General features: G+C 41.2%; 1 protein-coding gene across 4 annotated transcripts in view; it reads right to left on the bottom strand.

The window, feature by feature from the left end:
- Positions 1–21,546, bottom strand: part of CADPS (calcium dependent secretion activator) — a 795,170-nt gene that overhangs the window by 551,435 nt on the left and 222,189 nt on the right. For all 4 annotated transcript variants that reach the window (XM_067043766.1, XM_067043769.1, XM_067043768.1 and 1 more), the window contains exon 3: positions 423–562. The gene's annotated coding sequence lies outside the window, so the exon portion shown is untranslated. The remainder of the gene's footprint in view (positions 1–422; positions 563–21,546) is intronic.

Here is a 21,546-nt window from a genome sequence, read left to right as displayed (position 1 = left end):
TTCTCTCCCTCTTCCCTTTATTGGACTATTAGTTAACCAACCACAGTATCACTTACTACTTCTGAAATTCTCCTTTATTTAAAAAAAAAATTCTATAGGCATATAGGTATAAGTGACCCATAAAATTGTATGATATTTAAAGTGTACGTTGTGATGACTTGATGTATGTATACATTGTAAAAAGATTCTCCCCATTTAGGTAATTAACATAACCATCACATCAGAAATTTATCTTTTTAGAATAAAAATGTTCTTACCAAACAAACAAATAAATAAATAAAATTTCCTGTAAGTCATATCAAAAGATGAAGCTTTGACCATGGCATCAGGTATCTAGAGGCACCCACCACCCTTTGCCTGGGGTCATCAGGGGGCATAGAGCAGCCAACCGCTTTCGATTTCCTTAAGAGCAAAAATGGTACCTTAAGCCAGGATTCTGAACTTCCTCGGGGACTGCTCCAATCTTAGTTGAGTATATCTGGGTGAAGTGGAGTCCACCTCCAGCTCCAGGTGCAGATCTTGTGACCCAGGCCTCTGCCAATTGAAGGATTGTTCCCCTTGCCTATATAAGAAATGGGTACAGCACCAAATGAGGGCAGAGGTTCAACTAAAGGCATTTCTTGTAAGCTCCTAGAGAAGCAGGCACTCTGCCTCCCACTGGACGTAGATAAGGAATCATATATTCTGAAAAGTGTTGCTGTTTATGGTGGGCGCACATGGAGTGAGGTTGCCCGAAACAGATCCAGCAATGAGGAATCAGAATTAAGAAATGGAAAGAGAGAAACTAAGTCCTGGTAACACATTTTTCAGCACCTAGATCAAAGCTTACCTGAAGCCTGTTGAGCTTTTCAATGACATGAACCAATAAATATTTTTTAATGTTTCCGGTTTGGATTGGATTTTCTTTTGCTTTTAACATAAAGAGTTTTAGCTGATATGCTATAAAACAACAATAACATCCTATCAGTCTTCTGTTTTAAAATCCCCTAGTAGCTTCTCATTTTCTTCAAGATAAATTCACATGGCTTAGCTTAGCAGAGGATCTGACCCATATAGTTCTTATTCTGAGCTTCTTCCCTCTGCGGATATGCAATATTCTTGGATCCCTTCAGTGCATTATGATTTTTCTCATCTATGTGCTTTGTATACATTGGCATAACATAGTTCTAGATCTAGAGAAAGACAGCCTCAATTCCACTACCTGTAAACTGGGAATAATAACAGCATGTTCCCTATGGGGTTGATGTAATGAGTCCCATGAGAGAGTATGTGCAAAGTATTTAACACATGTATCTGTTCAATAAGTGTTTATTAAATGAAAAAGAAAAACACAAATTAAAGAAGCAATTCTCTGATGTTCTGGGTGATTCGTGTGATGAGTTAAGTGCTTTATGAGGAATATCTAACATTTCCAGACCCCCTTCTCACCATGTTGGAATTTTTACACTGAAATGGTCAGAACATACAATTTCCAACTAATTAAAAGTGCTCTCAGATTGAAAGGGGAGAGGTGATCCATTGGGTCTCTTAACCTCAGAGAGAATTATGGCTTCTCTTTTTTCTAATAAGTTCTCCTCTTTGCCTCAGAAGTCCCATGTATTAGTGTCTTCGTACAGAGATTCGTTCCAATGGTACGTACACTTTGCTTCTACTGAAACTCTACTGTTGATGACTTCATTGAGTTATTAATTCAGGCCCTTTACAAGTGAGTCCTGATGAGTTCATGGGTCTACTCCAAGCCTCAGTTAACTCAGCTGATGAGGGCCTAAAATGCATGACATGGCCCCAGGTGGGCCAGTATAGAATCCAAGTCCCATTTTTCTGGATTCTGTAGACATGGATTTACAGCAGGATAATGATAACAGTGTGGTGATGAAGGAAGTAGAGTGAGTAATGGTTTGGACATGGGCTTAGGAGCTGTGCTGGCCAATACTCCAGCTGCAGTCACTGAGTACTTGACCTGTGACTACAGGAACTGAAAAACTGAATGTTTAATTTTATTTAGTATCAAATTAAACTTAAATTAAAAAGTGGCTACCCAGTTCAGTAATCAGAAACTTTTAAGTATGCTTGGAACAATTTGGGTATGTTTATCTTAATTCTCATCTGTAAGTTTTATGAAATCTAAATACAGATGAAGTATTTCTGCTGGAAATTTAGCATTCAAATGGACATGTGCTCTAGGTACAAAATACACACTGGATTTCAAAACTTCATATGATTAAAAGGAATGTTAAATATCTCATTAAAAATCATTACATTGATCATATATTGAAATGGTATTTTCAATATATTGGGTTAAGTAGCAACTCTCATTAAAATTAATTTCACCTGGTTCTTTTTACTTTTAAATATAGTTAGTAGAAAATTTTAAATTGTATTATATGCCTTGCATTATATTTCTGTTGGATAGCCCTGCTCTGGAGTGGACTCATCTAGTTCAAATCTTAGCTCTTATAAGCTGTGTGACCTTAGGCAGGTTGTTTAACCTCTCTAGATGGAGGGAAACTTATAATAGTAATGTTCATCTTTTGTTCCTTTTTTAAGGATAACATAACTTAATACTTTCCTTGTGCTTCACACAATGACACACCATAATATGCAATAAATGCTAGCTCTTAATGTGGTCAATGTGTATAAATTATTATCACTTTGCATATCTATTATCTATGCTACAATTTTCACCTGGGAATATACCAAAACGCTATTATCATGCCTTTGATTCCACGGTAGCCATGTTCCTCTGGTTTGTTCTAAAAATCAGGATTGATACAATATTAACCAAAGCAATGAGGACATGTGTGGTATGTTAGAAAGAACACTGTTTTTGGAGTCAAGGGGCGTGCCTGTTCATCTCTGACCTGCTGTTGCCTCACAGTGGTACCTTGTTCCACTCACTGTTTGTTTCTGGGCCTCAGTTTCTTCATAAATAAGTTACTGATGCTGGAGTAGATGACGCCTCAGCTCCTTTGCAGATATAAAATCCTGGAATTCATTTGAAATGAGGAGCATGAAGCCATGTGTTAGGTGGAAAGGAACCCAGCTGGGAAAGTGAAAAGAGAGAAAGAAAGAGAAAGTGTTTAAAAGTAGAAGTTCTTATAAAAACTATCATGTGTAGAACGGATAAACCACCAAGTCCTACTGTATAGCACAGGGAACTATATTCAGTATGCTGTGATAAACCATAATGGAAAAGAATACGAAAAAGAATGTGTGTGTGTATATATATATATATATATATATATATATATATATATATATATATATAACTGAATCACTTTGCTGTACTGTAGAAATTAACACAACATTGTAAATCAAGTATACTTCAATAAAGCAACTGTTTTAAAAAAGTAGAAGTTCTTTCCATGAGGCTCTCAATTTAAGTTTTTTCCAAATAAGTCCTGCTGAGGTTCACGGGTCAACCCCAAGGCTCAGTTAACTCAGCTGAGGAGGGCCCAGGAAGCACGAGGAGGCCCTGGGTGAACTGTGTTGTAGGTTTCAATTCTCATTTTCTTGGATTCTGACAGTATATTATTAGCATAGCATTAAAGGAGGCAGAGTGGAATGGTAGTAGTGATTGAATCCCTAAGGATAATTCCTTCCAATTTATAAACATGAAGTCATTTGACACTCACAAACCTATGAAGTAGGTTTTATCATGGAGTCTCGCTTCTGATGAGACACGTAGACAAGAGAACTTGAACAAATTGCCCAAGGTCACGCTGCTAGCGCTGAATTCAAACCCAGACAGTCTGACCCCAGTTCTCACACTTAGCACTGTGCTGTGCTGGCCTACTTGTGCCAGCACCCTGCCAAGTATTGGGGTTACTGGAGAAAACATGACATATGGCTCCTGCCCTCATAGAGCTTAGAGTGTTTTTGCAGAGACTGTACACGTTAAATGCACTAAGAGCTACTGTTTACTGCATATTCATGGAGTGCAAGGCACTGTGTGAAGCACAGATCATCTCATGTTATTCCTTACAAACAAAGGGGGAAAAAACATCTAACACAAATGCTATAGAGAAGATGTGAGGAACAATAGAATGAAACTGGGGACCTTGACCTACTTTAGGTGCATGAAGAACATTCAGGAACTTCTTCCTTAAGAACAGAAATTGCATCTGACACCTGAGGTTGCGTAAAAGCTAGACAGCAAAGTGTGTGTGCGTGCGTGCAGTCAATACTAGTGAGAATAATGGAGAATATTATAGGCAAACAGAACCTGCAGCTGTTGCACTCAATTTCTGTTTATGTAGTTGATAAACCTTCAAGGCTCTTTATAAGTTCCAGCACTATTCTTTTGTTATCCTGCTTTTGAATCATCAGCTCCACTGTCACTTCCTTGGGAAAACTGTCTCTGACTTTCCCGGTCAAGTCAGTCCACCCTTCTGATATGCTCTCAAAGGGCTGTGCCTGCCTTCACTCAGCCATTAGCACTAAGTTTAAATTTATTTGCATGATTATTTGATTAACATCTGTCTCTCACCAGACTGTATAATCCATTAGGGGAGGGGCCAAGTTTCTTTTTGGTCAGCAGTATGTTACTAGTGCTCAAAATGTGTTGAATAAATGAATCAAGAGGTATTTCAGGCTAATATTTTTGTTAGCTGAGTTAAACGTGATAAACATGAGATCACGTTTATCCCTGAAAGCATACACCCCCAGATGAAACACACATGAACTTAGATTATGGACTAATTATAATCTACTAACAGGGCACACAAAGTTGGCCTCACCTGCCTTTCTAGCACTGCCTTTACAAATAATCTATATACACGCTGTTTTCTGGGTAATATACATTATGCAAAAGCACACTGACAGGTCTATGAATGAGTTGATAAAATAGGCAATCTAAAAGTTTCTCTATTCTTTAAAGAAAAAATGGTTAACTGTCTTTTAAGAAATAAATTACTGTAGAACCTTTTACATGGTTTCTCCGATTTTTCTAGGTAGTGAATCAGATACATTATTCATAATTAGTGCCTTTGCTTTCTTTCCTGCATGGTTTTACTTTTTATACATCTTTTTTTTAATCTAAAGGATATTAAGATATGTATTATGTCAAATGAAAGAACCAGGTGCAAGAGTATATACTTGATCATTTTATTTGTGTGAAGTTCAAAAACAGAAGAAATTAATCCATTATTCGATGGCAAGTGAGTTGTTACTCTTGGGAGGGTCGCGCCTGGAGGAGACCTTGAGATGGGCCCTGGGGGCTGGGGATGTTGTTTCTTGATCTAGGTGCTTGTTCTATGCATGTTCAGTTTGTGAAAATTCATCAGGCCATACAGTGATGATTTACCTATTGTATTTCAATAAAGATTTTACAAATTCAGAGACACCAATGAGTGTTTTGAAGCAAGGCATTGACCTTTTTTTTTTGGTGGGGGGGATTGCCAATGACTTAGATGGAAGACCATATTAAAATGACTGAGAGTTGAGTATTTCAGAAAAATGCCAAAGAGAGGTTAGTTGAAGGGCTGGCTTTGGATTCTGGTCAGCATTTCTGAGAAGGGATTCTGTGGGCTGCTCCACCTGGGGTGGCGGAGTGTGGTGTGTGGCGAACTTTAGAAACTCCGGAGAGATGTGGGGGCAGGATTGCACCCCCGGCAGGCTGGCGGCCGAGCTTGACTCCTGACCACTACACTCTGTTGTGGGCAATACCACTAGTCCTCCAACCCAGCTGCCGTTGGAATCAGCTAGGAGCTTGAAAGAAACTGCTGAAATCCCACCCCCCAAGGATTTTCAGATAAAACTCATAGAGGGACTGGGGTTTTTTTAAAGCTGCCCTGGTAATTCTGATATGAATCAAAGTTTGAGAACTGCTGTTCTTTTTTATATGACTATATCAGATTATGTTATACTTTAATCCTCCACTATGCCATGTTGTGCTTTGCTATGCTTTAGTATAGTATACAACTACTTAGTGCTATGTACTGCTTAAGAATACACATATATGTAAGATAAAGAAATGCACGGAAATGATGAGCACTAGATTCAAGATAGTGATTACTTCCAGGAGAGAGGAAAGTACTTGAAACCAGGAAGAATACATGAGTTACATGGGTAACACACACACATGCATAATTTTTATTTTATTTAGATTATATGTATTTATAATTTTCTTGAGCTGGATGGTGGGAGCAGAAAAAGTTGAAATTATTCATTCATTACACTTATTCATTGAGCACCTACTGTGTCTCAGGTTCTTTTCTAGATTTGGGGAATATAGCAGGAAAAAAACAGACAAAAGCCCTGACTTCCTGGAACTAACATTTTAGTTAGGACCACCAGACAGTATTTAAGTACACAACTAAATATATACTGCATGTGATTGGTGCTATGGAGAAAAACAAGGCAGGCTAAGGGGATATGAGATACTGAGCCTGGCGTTGGGGAGAGAGAGCTGTTTCATTCAGGGTCGTCAGGAAAGGCCTTTCAGATTAGGAGACATTTCAGAGAGGGCTGAAGAAATCAGGGGAAAGAGTCCAACAGGTATTTAGGAGGAGAGTACTGAAGGTAAAGGGAATATTGTGTGATAATGTTCTGGGCCCTAACCAGGGAAGCAGCAGTGGCTGAGTGGAGAGGGGTAGGACCGGTACAGTGGGAAGTGGGGAAAGTATCTCACGGACGGCTGGAAGGCCGTGTCGGGAATTTGGGTTTATCCTCTGTGAGCTAAGAAGTCTTTGGAGTATGTTTTGTAGAAAAGCTCTATTCTTTGTGCCTTTTGTGTATGCCTTCAACATCTCAAAATGTTTTAAAAGACATGTTGTCTGATGCAGATATTGCAATGTGAATTATTTTATTTGATTCACCATGTCTGTGATAAGAGGGACGTGGGACAACCTGAGGGCTCCATGAAGGTAAATTTGTTAAAAGTGGGGTCAAAGGACCCAAGAAGGGAATATGTGTGCACCCATGGGTGTGTGTGTGTGTGTGTGTGTGTGTGTGTGTGTGTGTGTGTAGGGCATGGTCGCTGAAGACAAATTGAACTTTCTCAATTTTGACGACCAGATAACAATCCACAAACAATGTGCAGGAGATCTCCTCTCTATGCAGTGGGCTGTACAACTCTTAGGATTCCAGAAAACATTCTCAGTGAAGGCAGAGAGGGATAACAGCTCAGGTCAGCACACAACCAGGAAGACAAACTTCTGAGTCTGCTTTTACAAAGCGTCCATTGTAAATGCCTCCTACTTCTTCAGTTCAGCTACGGTTGTGGAAGCACTGTACAGAAATGTTGCATTAGAATTTAAAATGACTTGACTGTTCTTAGAAGAGACTCCAGTGGATTAACTTTTTCCAGCCTGACATCTTCAGCTCATTTGCTTTGGGGCTAATTTCCTACCCTGAAAAATTTCAGTGGTTTGTACTTGTCATTTGAAGTTCCTAAGAAATGCATTGTCTTTGCTATGCTCTCATCTCCTACTCAGGTGAGATAGAGGATTCTTAAAGACACATGGTGAACTACTTATTTCTCTTAGAGGTTTTCAGAGAGCACACACAAGTGTACTCATGCAGAGGGGAAAAGAAAACCATGAGGAAAGCGCTGTTGTCCCCTAATCTTTGTTAAAATAGGCTCAAGAAAACTAGAAATGATCACCTCTTAAATTTTTACTATTTGTTCCCTTATGTTTCATCTTATTCGGTCAATTGTAGGTGTGCAAAGTGGGAACCAAGCTACAAGAGTGTGAAGAATCTGTTTAAAACCAATATATCTGTCTGTGGCTGTGAGGAAGAAGAAAGGTCAATTAATAATTTCACGTTAACATCAGCCGGCCAATTCTGATAAAGCTGCATGTTTGTAGTCCACAAAGAAATCTAGCCTGCTTTTTAGGTGATCAGTGTCTATTATTCAACCCTGGTTTTATAAATGATCGTCAAAATTAAGAGAGTCACTGTTTACACTGAATGCTGTATATTGATCTTTGCAATGGTGAAACAATTTCAAGAAGATGAAAGATGTACAGTATAGTAAAGAAATGCATCTATCTTTGGGGAGAGGGCAAAACTATGTTTTATTTATATTTCTAAAATTTTCCTTACAATCATAATAGCAAATATTTATAGAGCATTTACTGTGTGCCTGGAATGTGTAAATGCTTCCGATCCACTTTTCTCACACTCTAATGTGCATGCGAGTCAGCTGGGGATCTTGCTAAAATGGAGTTTCTGATTCAATAGGTCTGGGGTTGGACTTAAGATTCTGCATTCCTAATAAGCTCTTAGATGACGCAGATGTGCTGAACTTCTTTCCAAAACTTGCCTAAAGACAATATACAATGAGTTATATAATTCAATCAGAGTACAGCACTGTGAGGTTGCTAATGTTATCACCTCTTTGTAGGCCAGGGAACTAAGGGTCAGAGAGGTTAGGTGGATTGCCCTAGGTCTCAGGTAGGACATGGCAGACCTAATTCTGACTGCAGAGCTCAAAACACTCAACAACTATCTTCTAACTGCCTCCTATCATAATGGAATCACTCTTGATGGTTTTAGCCTGTAATTAATGAATAAATTTTAATAGGCAATAATATGTCTAAGTCTTTTAGTCAAGTTTAGTCAAGCCCTTCTCTCTTCATTTTAATAAATTTCTGCAGTCTGTATAAAGCTTCAGTTTATTAAAGGGAGCTTGTTTTCTTCATCTACACCAGCTCGTAATCGCAAACCACACTGACATTTCCCAGGCTGCTTCGGGCACCCTGTTTTAAATGTTAGCCTGGCTTCAGGGGAGTCATTATGGAGAACATCAGGCTCAGCTCAGAAATGTACCCTGCATTAAAATGCAGGCTGGGGCTTCCCTGGTGGCGCAGTGGTTGCGAGTCCGCCTGCCGATGCAGGGGACCCGGGTTCGTGCCGCGGAGCGGCTGGGCCCGTGAGCCACGGCCGCTGAGCCTGCGCGTCCGGAGCCTGTGCTCCGCAACGGGAGAGGCCACAACAGTGAGAGGCCCACGTACCGCCAAAAAAATAAAATAAAATAAAATAAAATGCAGGCTGGGTGAGGGTTTCTTTGAATGTTCCCAAACTATTTATTATGGATAAGTACATTGTAAACATTTGTATTTGGTATTAAAGCAATTTGTCTACATTCAGTTCAATTCCAGAAACCTTTATTAAGCACCTACTAGATTCTAGATGCTGTGACTCAGCCTGTAGCTGAAGCACAGACGAATAATGGTGAGCTCCGTTTTCTTAGGAACTTACAGTATCATCCTCACCTCTCAATGCATCTGAATTTTGTGTAATTAATTAGCATCACAGCTAAAGAGTCAGAACCAACCACAGACACGTTTATGAATGTGGCAATGTCTACCTGTGTTACACGCATTTGATTTTTTTTTTAACATCTTTATTGGAGTATAACTGCTTTACAATGGTGTGTTAGTTTCTGCTGTATAACAAAGCAAACCAGCTATACATATACATATATTCCCATATCTCCTCCCTCTTGCGTCTCCCTCCCACCCTCCCTATCCCACCCCTCTAGGTGGTCACAAAGCACTGAGATGATCTCCCTGTGCTATGTGGCCGCTTCCCACTAGCTATCTATTTTACGTTTGGTAGACACACATTTGATTTTAAAGAATCCTGAGAATAAACAGGCTCACTGCTGTTGATGTGATTCCTTGCCTTCGCCTCAAATGAATCATTTGCATTGTGTGAAAATGCTCAATCCACTCCTGTCTTTTGTTGGCTCAAATTAACGTCAACTTTTTTTTTTTAAAGAGTCATATGATTATTGTGGGTAGGGACACTGGAGAGAGAACAATAGGTCTCATCCTCGAGCATCAAAATTCATCCAGTCAGCTAATGTGTATTGAATACCTACTAACTGCAATCTCCTGTGCCAGTTTTTCTGGAAAGTACGATAAACGTATTAGGCATTGTTCCTGCCCTTAAAGAAGCAACAATCGAATTCAGTGATTCTTAAATTTTCATGTGCATAAACATCACCGAGAGTATATTCATACAATCGAATTCTGCTTAGCAATAATAAGAAATGAACTGTTACTGCACTCAGTAACATGATGCATCTCAAAAACGTTATGCTGAGGTAAAGAAGTCAGACACAAGAGAGGATATACTGGGCGTACCATTGTTATAAAATTAACTATTAGGAATACACCAGACAATTCTCAAAGAGACTTATGATTTTGAAGCTGTTGCATGGAAACTACCCCTGATCACCCAATCTAAAGGAGACCCTCTCTATTTCTTCATAACATTTGCCATAATTTGTAATTACATATTTGTTTACCAATTTACATGTTTATCTCCTATCTCTGTACTAGCCTGTAAGTTCCAAGAGGATAGTCGCTACACGTACGTTGTTTGCTACTATATACCTGATGGGTTTTACAGTGACCAGTATCAATAAAATGCTCTATAGGGATATGTTGTAATAATGATCACCAACTGAGAAGAACAGTGGCTCATATTTCTTTATGTCTCTCATAAGTAACAATAAGGACACAAAGAGGGCTCTCAAAATACTTTTTGAATGAACAAAACCACCAGAAACGACTGTATGGCTCATAATCTAGAAACAGAGTAAATGACATGAGATTCTTCATCCAAATTTGGATGGATGACTTTCTAAACAGTGAAAATTAACTCATTGAGTAAATAATGTAAATGAGTCTTCACTTCAGCTACTTTAAACTAATTAATGGAATACTTAATGGAAAAGATGTTGCTTTAGGTTAATATTTATTTTACACATTTCAGAAGAGAGCAGAGTCTAGATAAGTGGTTCTCAGACCTGCCAGCACAGTAGAACCACCTGGAAACATTTATAAGTTACAGGTGCCTATTTTCCCTCCACCCCCTGCTGAGGTGATTCAGTTGTTTCGGATGAGTCCTGAGTATCGATAGGCTGAGAACCTCTGTCTTACGGAGGGGTGTATATATAATATAATGTGGGCTTTGGTCAGAAAAAGCAGGATTCAAAAACCATCTCAGTCACTTGCTAGCTATGTGACCTGGTGCAGAATACTTAACCGGTCCCAGCTTCAGAGTTTACATTTATTAAATAGAATAATAAGGGAATTCCCTGGCAGTCCAGTGGTTAGGACTCCCATGCTTCCACTGCTGGGAGCCCAGGTTAGATCCCTGGTCGGGAAACAAAGATCCTGCAAGCTGAGGGGCACGTGGCCAAAAAATAAATAAATAAAATAAAATAGAATAATAATATCTACCCTTTAAGGTGGTGAGGATTTGAAATTATATAAAATTCCAGTACAAAGTAGGTCATCATAATTGGTCACTTTTATTATTCCTATATTTAGGTAAGATCATTTTTGTTTGTTTTCTTCAGTTTATCTCCAGACAACTCAGGTACATTTATGTTGAGCATATGGTGATAGCATCTTGTCTGGGCTGTGGAAATGGTACTTTCATCTCTAACAGATTAAACTGGCAAATAAGGTGACAGCTTTATTATCAAAGCTAACTTTTGAATGGTAGAGCCCTCTCAATTCACATTATTCCAAATGAGAACTAAGGAAATAAAGTAAATTATTAATAACAGAAAATCAGTAATTAAATAATAATTTAACCTATCTGAAGAACTTACCATGGGTCAGCCATTGTTTTGTAAGTCCTGCATGTATCTTTTTATTCAATCCTTAGGCCATCCCTATGGGATTGGGTACTTTGGTACTCTCATTATTATCCCTATTTACAACTAAGGAAAATAAGGCACAAAGATATAAAATAACTTGCCCAAGTCCCACAGTTGCTAAGTGGCAGGGAAAAGATTCAAAGACTGATTTCAGTTGCCCTGTTCTTAATTCTTGCACCCCCATCACTTTCTTCCAGAAAACAGTCCTTTATGAATATATCCACAAGACTGGGTAAGGGAAATGACCCCTAGTTAGTCTGATATAAGGTGTGTTTGGGGATTGAGTGGCTATGGTTCTGAAAAGAAACAAAATGTACTGAGAATATAAAACTAATGAGAACTACTTATCATGGAATTATTTTTGAAAGCTATCTATTGAATAATCAACTTTACATTTTCAGTTTTTTTTCTGTTTTTTTTTTGTTTTGTTTTTTTGCGGTACGCGGGCCTCTCACTGTTGTGGCCTCTCCCGTTGCGGAGCACAGGCTCCGGACGCGCAGGCTCAGCGGCCATGGCTCACGGGCCCAGCCTCTCCGCGGCACGTGGGATCCTCCCGGGCCGGGGCACGAACCCGCGTCCCCTGCATCGGCAGGCGGACTCTCAACCACTGCGCCACCAGGGAAGCCCTTCAGTATTTTTTATAGGTAGTTTTCCTTGAGAAATAAGAAACTTCCCTGAATACGTTCTCTTGTATTTTCAACTGCAATTCTCCCCTCTATCCCTCAGCTGAATTACGTCTGAGACAGAGGCCAGGAATCTGTCCCCAGTGGGGTTGAGTTTCATTTAAATTCAAGCATCTTGTCCAGTACAGCCCTATAATTAGCCTGAGCTCCTTTGGTCCACCTGCTGCCTAATACACATGTTAGGATGGGTGGAACATTGATGATAGTTTGGAATGACTCTGCTTTTTAAGTGGATACATGGATACTTTTGGAAGCTAAATTGTATCTGGAATTTTTATCTCTGGAACTTGTTTGTGTTGTTTACCTGAAACTTGAGAAGTATCAAAGGGAACATAACTTTTGGTTAAATTCAGTCATTCCCTTATTCAAAGAACATTGATTGATCCACAACCTAAGGCCTGACTATAGTAGGTGTTGGGTATACAATTAGAAGAAACATAGTATCTTCTCCAAGAAGCTCTTAATCTGAGCTGGGCTGAAAGTAAAGGATGCATATTCTTGTCCTGTGGCTCTACTAGCCAGCCTTGTGTGAGGAGAAGTAAATGGATTTGGAAGGGCTGGGTCCACATTCTGGCCCACCACGCATCCCGGTGCTATCACCTATCCCATTCCAGCACCCAGTGTGGTCCAGCCCTGTGGATGGAGGGCAGAGGAACATGGCTTGAATCCCTGCTTCTCCACTTCTGAGTTGTGTCATCCTGGATGGATTACTTAGTCTGTGTAGGTTTCCCATACATAAAATGGGGGCAATAAAAGGTCTTCCTTCATAGGGCTGTTGTGAGAATTCAAGAGTTGCCATATAAAACTTTTATCAGAGTGTCTCACACATAATAAATGCTTGGTAAAAGCTTAGGATGATGATTTATCTTCTGAATTTTTTTTCACGTGTGTGTGTTTCTCTCCTCTGCAAAGGAGATCACCAAGGTCTCTTCCACTTAAAGCATCCTCAAATTCTAAAACATTAACAAGGAAGCAAGTGTCAGCAAAGGACCAAAGGTGTTTTAGCCCCTGTGGTGGTCATGTGCATGAAAAGACCCTAAACCTTGACTATATTGTTTAGCTGGAAACACTGCTGACCCAATAGCAGGAAATAAGGATGATTATTTAACATTTTAAGAAAATTAGTCAATATCTCTGTTAATGGGTTCATAGTGAAGGGGCAACTCCTCCACTAATCAGGGCTTTGTTTGAGACATTTTCTAGTTTTTCCTCTCACGGAAGAATGTGTTGAAAGGTTGGCATGGCTTTCTTTTACCCAGTTGAAAACAGACTTCCCCGAGGTCTGGCCAACAGTCAGACTCAGTGTTTTTATTTATGGCGTTCTCTGCTGCATGCCTGACTGATGCCAAACACAGGAGCCCCAATTAATTTTGTGTTTGCCTCGTAGAGTGATTTAGAATATCTGAGGCTCTTCAGGTTCTCAAGAGTCCTTTCCTTTGGAAATGAGTACAGCTTGGGTCTGGACAGATTAGCGCAATTTGAAAGTAATGGAGTGCCTTACGTCTGTTAAGAGGGCTACATTTTGTAAACCTTTGGAAGTTGGGAACTGGTGAACACCAGTGAGTGTCAAAGATCTGGGCCACTGCAAAAAATATGACTGCTGTACTTAATAGCTGGCATCTTGAGAATGCTACCCCCACACTCGCACCCAGTATTTTGGGTTGGACACATAACAGTTTGCTGAAGCATCAAGGATAGTAATATGGAGTGTAAATCTGCTGCTAAAAATTCACCAGCTCATTTTTCTCTTCTTGGTATTATTTCAAGTGGCTCTTAAAGGGCCAGACACATGCAAGCCACCTTGCTTTCTCCCTCTTGCCTACCCCCTGCACCCTAGACACTTGAGACAGGGTCTGAGCTCGGGAAAGAGGGAAGGATCTTCCCCGTATCTGCAAACTCACAATCCTGAGACTGACACACGGCAATGCCGCACTTCTGCTCTACTCTTGCGATTTGCTGACATGGCAGTGGCTGATGGAGAAAATACAAGCTAAGGAAAAATATAAAACCACAGAAACACTAGCAGGTTTCTAAACACTAACTCTTTCCCACACTTTTTTTTCTTGCAAAGAAATAATGCTCCTCTATCTAAGATATCCAACCTGACCTTCTTCAAGTAATCTTCTGCTCACCCTTCAAGATCCAGTGCAAATTCCACCTGTACCGGCAGCTTCCCTGAGAGCTGTGTGGATCCGTAACATGCTTACAGCAGTTGTCTCATGTACTGTCCCTCTCCCTCACCAGCAGGTGATCCCCTTCCGGGCAGGGACATGTTCAATTTTCTATCTCCAAACTTTTCACTGAAGAGAGAGAATATGAAGTGACACTCCGCACATCAATGCATTATGCCTGGCATGGAAACGCAGGCACTCCTCCTCTCCTGGGGCAGGAAGCTTAGGCAACTCAGGTGTTGGGTACTGAGAATCTCTTAATGCATCTCTTGCTTTGGCTATTTGCCTTGTCACTAGTAGGTATCCCTTGGGCCCACTTTCTTCATACTGTAGTGATCAGAGCTGACTCGTGTGGGCCTGGGAAGAGGACCTGGGAGATGGAAAAATGGACACTTCTCATCTTCTGTTTGACTCCAGATGTTACAGTTTTTTTAAAACACAGCTGGAATTTGATGTGGTAAGACATGCATACACACAAATGACAGTCATGAAGGAAGAAGTTTTAAACTCTCGCAGATACCTAGAACCAGGAAACACATCACTCCCACAAAGGGCTACATAGGGAAGCACCAGGGTCATTTAGGAGCCAGAAGGAGGGGGGAAGTGTGGAGAGACCCTTTACTGTAGTTTCTGCAGGAAGAAACGTATGAGGCAGGGCAAACAGGCTTAGGGTTGGCTAGTTTGAATAATTTTAGCAGACTCTATGGCATGGGGGCTGACCTTAGTTGTCTGTTACCTGGCCTGGGGTGATTAGGACAGGTGGAGGTCAGCCTAGAACATAAGAGCTAGGTAAAGGACGTGGTTCGGGAATCTGGGTGCCGGATGGTAGTTTCCATGTGAAAGGTGCAGTCCTGGGGATTTGTTTGCTTTCTCTAGGAATTAACTAATAACTAACTCTAGGAAGGGCAGTCCTTTCCAGTGTCAGCAAGGCCCCAAGATGTCAAAGCATCAGAATAAAAAGACATGCTTTCTACATAAGGGCTAACTAGCTCACCAGATGACATCCTTACTTGTCCCTTCTAAAGGATGAGAGTTCTGCACTGAGGATTGGAAAAAACATCATGACACTTCGGATTGAAAAGAAAAAAAATGAAAGGAAAGAAGAAAGAAAGAATGGGAGCAAGAAGGAAAGGTGTTTTTTTGGTTTTTTTTTTTTGCAGTATGTGGGCCTTGCTCCGCGGCATGTGGGATCTTCCCGGACCAGGGCATGAACCCATGTCCCCTGCATCGGCAGGCGGACTCTCAACCACTGTGCCACCAGGGAAGCCCCGAAAGGATTTTTTTAAAGAAAAAAAAGTAGAGGAAAGGAAGGACCTGAACACACAGTAGGTGCTCAGAATATATTTGGTGAATAAAGAAATAGATGATAGAGTATCAGTCTATCTATCAATCTATCTTCTTATTTAATCATATTATATCATTAATATGAATGCAAGACTCTGTGTTCGAGCCAACAAGGATATTTGCAATTTAAGTCTTTATTTAATCATGTAAAAGAGCCTGTGCTATCAATTTCAGCTATCACTGAGCAGATGAATGGATATATTTTCCATAGCCTTAAAATTACAGTTTGTAAGGAAATCGTCTAGTCTACTTGGAAGGTGGTTTCTGCACATTCACTTAAGGGACCATTCAATCAGTCACTTAATCACCAAGCAGTAGTTCAGTGGTTTAAGGATGACATTTTGATTCTAGGTGAAACCTCAGGGGAAACACTGCTCAGGCAGTCACTCTGATTTCCACATCTATCAAGGAATATGTCCAGGGCTGCCTTCATTTAAAAAAAAAAAAATCCTATTTTCCAAAGCAGACAGGTGACTGAAGCAAGAATTTGTCACCAAATTGCTTTACAAATAAACACCTTCAATAAACGGAAGTGTTTGTTGACAAATCATTTATAAATCAGCTTGTCGGAGAGGCTGGGATCAGAGAAATCTGGAAGCTAAGGGTTAGTGGGCAGCAGAGACTCACAGATCCTGCCAAGATCAATCAGAAATGATGCGGACAAACTTAACAGGGCTCTGGGGAAACAGGATCAATTTATAACAGTTGGATCTGCGTCCAACTGTTCAGTATCGCCTCTGCAAAGCGGAGTTCTCTGACATGGTGCTGAAGGTTGGACAGGGAATCCTGCCTGAAAGTAGCTGAAAACTCCACTTTTCCATCATTAGGAAGGATACGAATAACTCTCATGACTGGCCGTCAGTCTGTCCTAAGTCTGTAGCAGGGTGACCCAGCTTGAGCACAAGAGGAGACTGGGGTTATGGGTTGACGCCCTCTCCTTTCCACGCAGGCATTGACTTGCATAAGTTGATGTGTAATTAACTGCAATCGATTGTAAAATGGCCTCAGTCCTTCCTACCTTCTCTCCCCCCTTATCCACGCTCATTGCATGGCCAATAGTTGACAGTGACTGGCTCTGGCAAATATTCAATAGAATGTGGTAGGAGAGACGACAGCTCCAATCTAGGCCTCAAGAGGCCTGGGTGTTTTGGAAGATTCTGATCCCAATATTGTCGAGAGAGAAAGAGAATGGATTAATATTTATTTAGCACCTACTTAATTTCAGCCATCTAATTAAACTTATAAATAAGCTTAAGCACAAACATAACCATGATCATAATCAAATGGCAAAGACTATTTATTGAGGACTTTTTAGGTGCCAAGTCCTGAGTTAAAGGATTTATATGTTTTCTTTCAGTCTTCATAAAAACCCTAAGAGGTTGGTGTTATCAATGGGCCCATGATACAAATAAGACAAAGAGTACCTCTAGGTTAAGGAACCTGGCTTAGAGCAAAGAGCAGGTAATTCAGAGAACCAGTCTATATACAGCTGCCCTCCATGTCAGAATATATGAAACCACAGATACAGAGGGCTGACTGTACCATCCGTTTCATATCAGGGACTTGAGCATCAGGGGATCTTGGTATGGGGCGGGGGTCCTAGAATCAATAACCCTGTGGATACGCAGGGCGGATGGTATATACAGTCTCTTTTAATGGTCTGTGTGAAGGTACCTGGTCCAAAAACGGCATCGCTCCTCCTTTGATATGTGTGGGTACTAAGGATATGTGTGTGACCACGTGCTTGTGTACAGAAACCCCGAATTCTCCTCAAGGAGAATACGCACGCATTTGCGTAGAGAACAAGGAGAGATTAGGTGAAAGGAGACGGCTTTTTCCAAGACACAGAGGGAAAGCTGGGCTGACTAGGTAAGCCTTGATTATTTTCTGCAGCTTAAAAAAAATGTAGAGTAATTAAAGCAAAACTGGTAGCAAAACTCCCCAGATAGACATTCCACGTTCTATCAGTGGCTGCCACTTCCCTCTCAAACTGAATAGCTTTGCGTGCGCCAGGGAGACTGAAGACACAGTTCTATTGTACTATTCAGGGGCAATAACAGCAGCCCAAATTCCATACTTTGCAGTCACTTTGTGCTCTACCCTGGCACACCTGTGTTCCGCTAAGCCTTATTTTCACCGTCTCCAGGTTATTACCCCAAAGCGAGAGTCCTAGGAGAGCAGGTTTCCCTGTCTTGGTGGAGTAAGCTGGTTAGTGGGAGCCAACACGTGATGACTGGAGCGCCAGGGAGCAGTCTGGTTACAGAGGCTGCAAAAAACCCTTGGCTTCATCGGCAGACTCCACTTTTCTCTCATAGCCTGCCATTTAACCCATCAGCAAACCCTACTGGCTCCACCTGCATATGATACATCATGTGACCCTTGCCACTTTTTTCCACTGCTGTTCCCATCTATGTCATCTTCATTTTGCCTGCGTGGCTGCAGTACTTGTAATTGGCTTCGTGAGCCTCAAAAGCAAAGGCAGACGGATGTTCTTGCAATATGAGATCATGCCCTTCCTCTGCTCAAAACCCACCCATGGCTCCCAGCTCCTTCTTAGAAAAGCCCAAGTCCTTACAGGGCCCACAAGACCTTCCAAGGCTTGGTTGGCTGCTCTCCTCCTCACTCACCCCACTGCAGCCACACTGACCTCCTTGTTCTTTCTACAAGGTGCCCGGCCTGCTCACCCCTCAGGACCCTTTCCTGTAGTCTCCCAGGCATCCTCAAGGGCCCCCCTTTGACTTCCTTGAAGTTTTTGCTCAGTGTCACCCTGGCTCAGTAACCTTCCCTGAGGCCGCTATATCTGAACACTGTAACCCCCTCCTACACTCCCTACTGTCTGCTCCTGCTTTCTTCTTGCTCCATAGCACTTAACATCTTCCAAAATATTATGCAACTTGCTATTTGTCTATTGGCCTCCTTCCTGTAAAGACCAGAGGTTCAAGAGGCCAGAAATCTTTGTCTCTGGGGTTCACTGACAGGGTCTGACACATACTATGTGTCAAATGGATTTCTGTTGAATAAATGGATGGACTTGAACAGGGCAGAAGTCAGTGGGGTGTTTGAGAACAGGGACCATGGAGGCAGACTGCTCAGCTCAAAATTCCTGTTCTACCGCTTAATAGTTTTGGGATGTTCACTTCATCTCTATAAGCCCCCGCTTCCTCCTCTGCAAAATGGGTATGAAAATAGAACAGAACTCTTGGAGAGGATGCATATGGAATACTTAGCCCCGTGTCTGGCACATACTGAACACTCAATAGACACTGACCGTTATCCTACATTTTGAAAAAAATCAGTATTTAAATTCTTCTTTTGCTTTCGTTGGAGGTAAAGTGATTTCAGAAGAAAAATGAGGTATGAGGGAAGGGTATTAACATGCAATGGACACCTCCGCTCATTTAATCCTCACAACCATCCTATGAGACAGTGTTATTTTCCCTATTTAAAAAATGAGGCAGGGAGCCTTAACGAGGTTGAGTTCAGCGTCCAAGGTCACATAAGAGGCAGAGCTGGGCTTCACATCCAGATTGGCCCTATCCTACTCGTCTTCCTCTTGCCCCTCTGCAACATTCCCCCCCTTCTTTACCCCATCAGTAGCAACTTCCAGCATCTTCTGGTTCCCTGAACACATCTGCCCTTTCCCAGCTCCGAGAGTTCGCTTATGTTCACTCTGTCTGGACTTACCTTACCGTCCACTTATCCACCTTACCATCCTACCTATCTTTTCAGGGCCGGCTCAAATGCCACATCCCCCCTTTAGCTTCTAGAATCGTCCTCGGATTTAACCTCTTTCTCTGCTCTGCTTAAGACATTCACTGCCTTGTTCCTTGTGCTTTCTCCTGTACCGTCTTCCTCCCACATCAGGGTGGGATCTTCTTGAATTTGGCAACAGCACACAAGGCTCATCTTTGTGTCTCCATGGTACCTAGCACAGCACAGTGGACTCACAACGCAGGCAGATCCAACTTGCAGGATCTCATCCATGCTAGTTTGCAATGCTACCGTTAACACTTGCTATTTTAAATAATCAGTGTAAGCATGTAAGTGAGCCAGTCACTGTCAATGCATGCTGGCAAAACCTATAGACAGAAATGTATGGATGACTCTAAGGTGTTCCAACTAGTGACCAAGAGGTGAAACACATCGATCAAGTGGCCAGGCAAACAGGTGGTGATGCTGTATAAATATCCACAAGGAAAGAAATTCAAATATTGATTGTTAATCAGAGTAATACTGAATCAGGAGAATATAGGTAAACTGATACAGGGCTATAAACACAAAAGTCACAAAAGTGTGACACACATTGGGTGAATTAGCAGCATTCTGTTTGTTTAAACAAAGTAGGCATTCAATAAATGTCTACTAAGCAGTAGAGTTGATTTGAATTGAAATAAGCCATAAATGTATGACTTTGCAATTCAGGGGATACAAAAAAGATAAGCAGGGCTTCCCTGGTGGTGCAGTGGTTGAGAGTCCGCCTGCCGATGCAGGGGACACGGGTTCGAGCCCTGGTCTGGGAAGATCCCACATGCCGCGGAGCAACTAGGCCCGTGAGCCACAACTACTGAGCCTGCGCGTCTGGAGCCTGTGCTTCGCAAAACAAGAGAGGCCGAGATAGTGAGAGGCCCGCGCACCGCAATGAAGAGCAGCCCCCACTCTCCGCAACTAGAGAAAGCCCTCGCACAGAAACGAAGACCCAACACAGCCAAAAATAAAGAAATAAATTAATTTATTAAAAAATAGATAAGCATAAGAAAATTCCAATCTAGATCCAAAATAGTTTCCCACAATTTGTTATATAAATAGAAATATTTCTTGAATGCTAAAGATAGCAAAAGTAATTGAAGGTGGACTGAAGGGTGACAAATGATTTGATTGGAAAGGAAAATTCATCTTGTCACTTATTACCTGGGATCCAAATTCATGCAAGACCAGCCAGGAGGCAATTTTCATTTTATCCAGGATAAACCAGAGCTTAAGCTACCAAAGCTTGTCATCTTGAATGTCTCAAACAGTCATTCAAATGGTTTGTGTCCTCTCATTTAGAATGTTTGCTGTTATGGTAATTGTCAGGATGCCTTGATTTTTCGAAAATATTGCACAGTGCAATCTCATTATAACAGGATTTGCTGTAGAATGACACTTCAGGCTAGAATAGCTGTACCTGGCTTTGGCACTTGGAATTGAATGTCAGGCTAGTGGCCTTTAAACTACATTTGGCTTAGAAAAGAGGTTGAAGGCATGTCCTACCTCTAGTAACAGGAAACACAATAGGTATGGGAGATTTCAAAGGGAGAATCAGTTATAGCATCTGTGACCAACTTGGGAGCTCAGGGAGCTTGCTACCATGTCATTCCTTCATGGGTAGATTAAAAATGATTGATTATATGATATACAATGATTGTCATGGTCCTAAGATGTTATGGCCAAGTGGTACTTAGAGCTTTTACACAGGAAGCTAACCTTTTCCACTATGACAACTGGGGAATTTTCTTTCCTACCAAATAAAGAAGCAAAAAGTCATGTGGAGGCCATAGTCCAAAAGCAGAACATAGAAGTAGAGTGCAGAGAGGACCCAGAGAGTTCTCCCAAACTGCAAAGACATGCAAAATGAAAGGGAAACCATTACTAGCTAATGGGCAAAAGGCAATTTGCAGGATGCATGAGAGGGAAGAAACCACCATTTTTAATTTAGTTGATCAAGACATTATTGTACTTCAAG

Source organism: Kogia breviceps, chromosome 10, assembly GCF_026419965.1.
Source record: "Kogia breviceps isolate mKogBre1 chromosome 10, mKogBre1 haplotype 1, whole genome shotgun sequence".
NCBI lineage: Eukaryota > Metazoa > Chordata > Mammalia > Artiodactyla > Physeteridae > Kogia > Kogia breviceps.
This window is presented reverse-complemented; position numbering and strand designations above follow the sequence as displayed.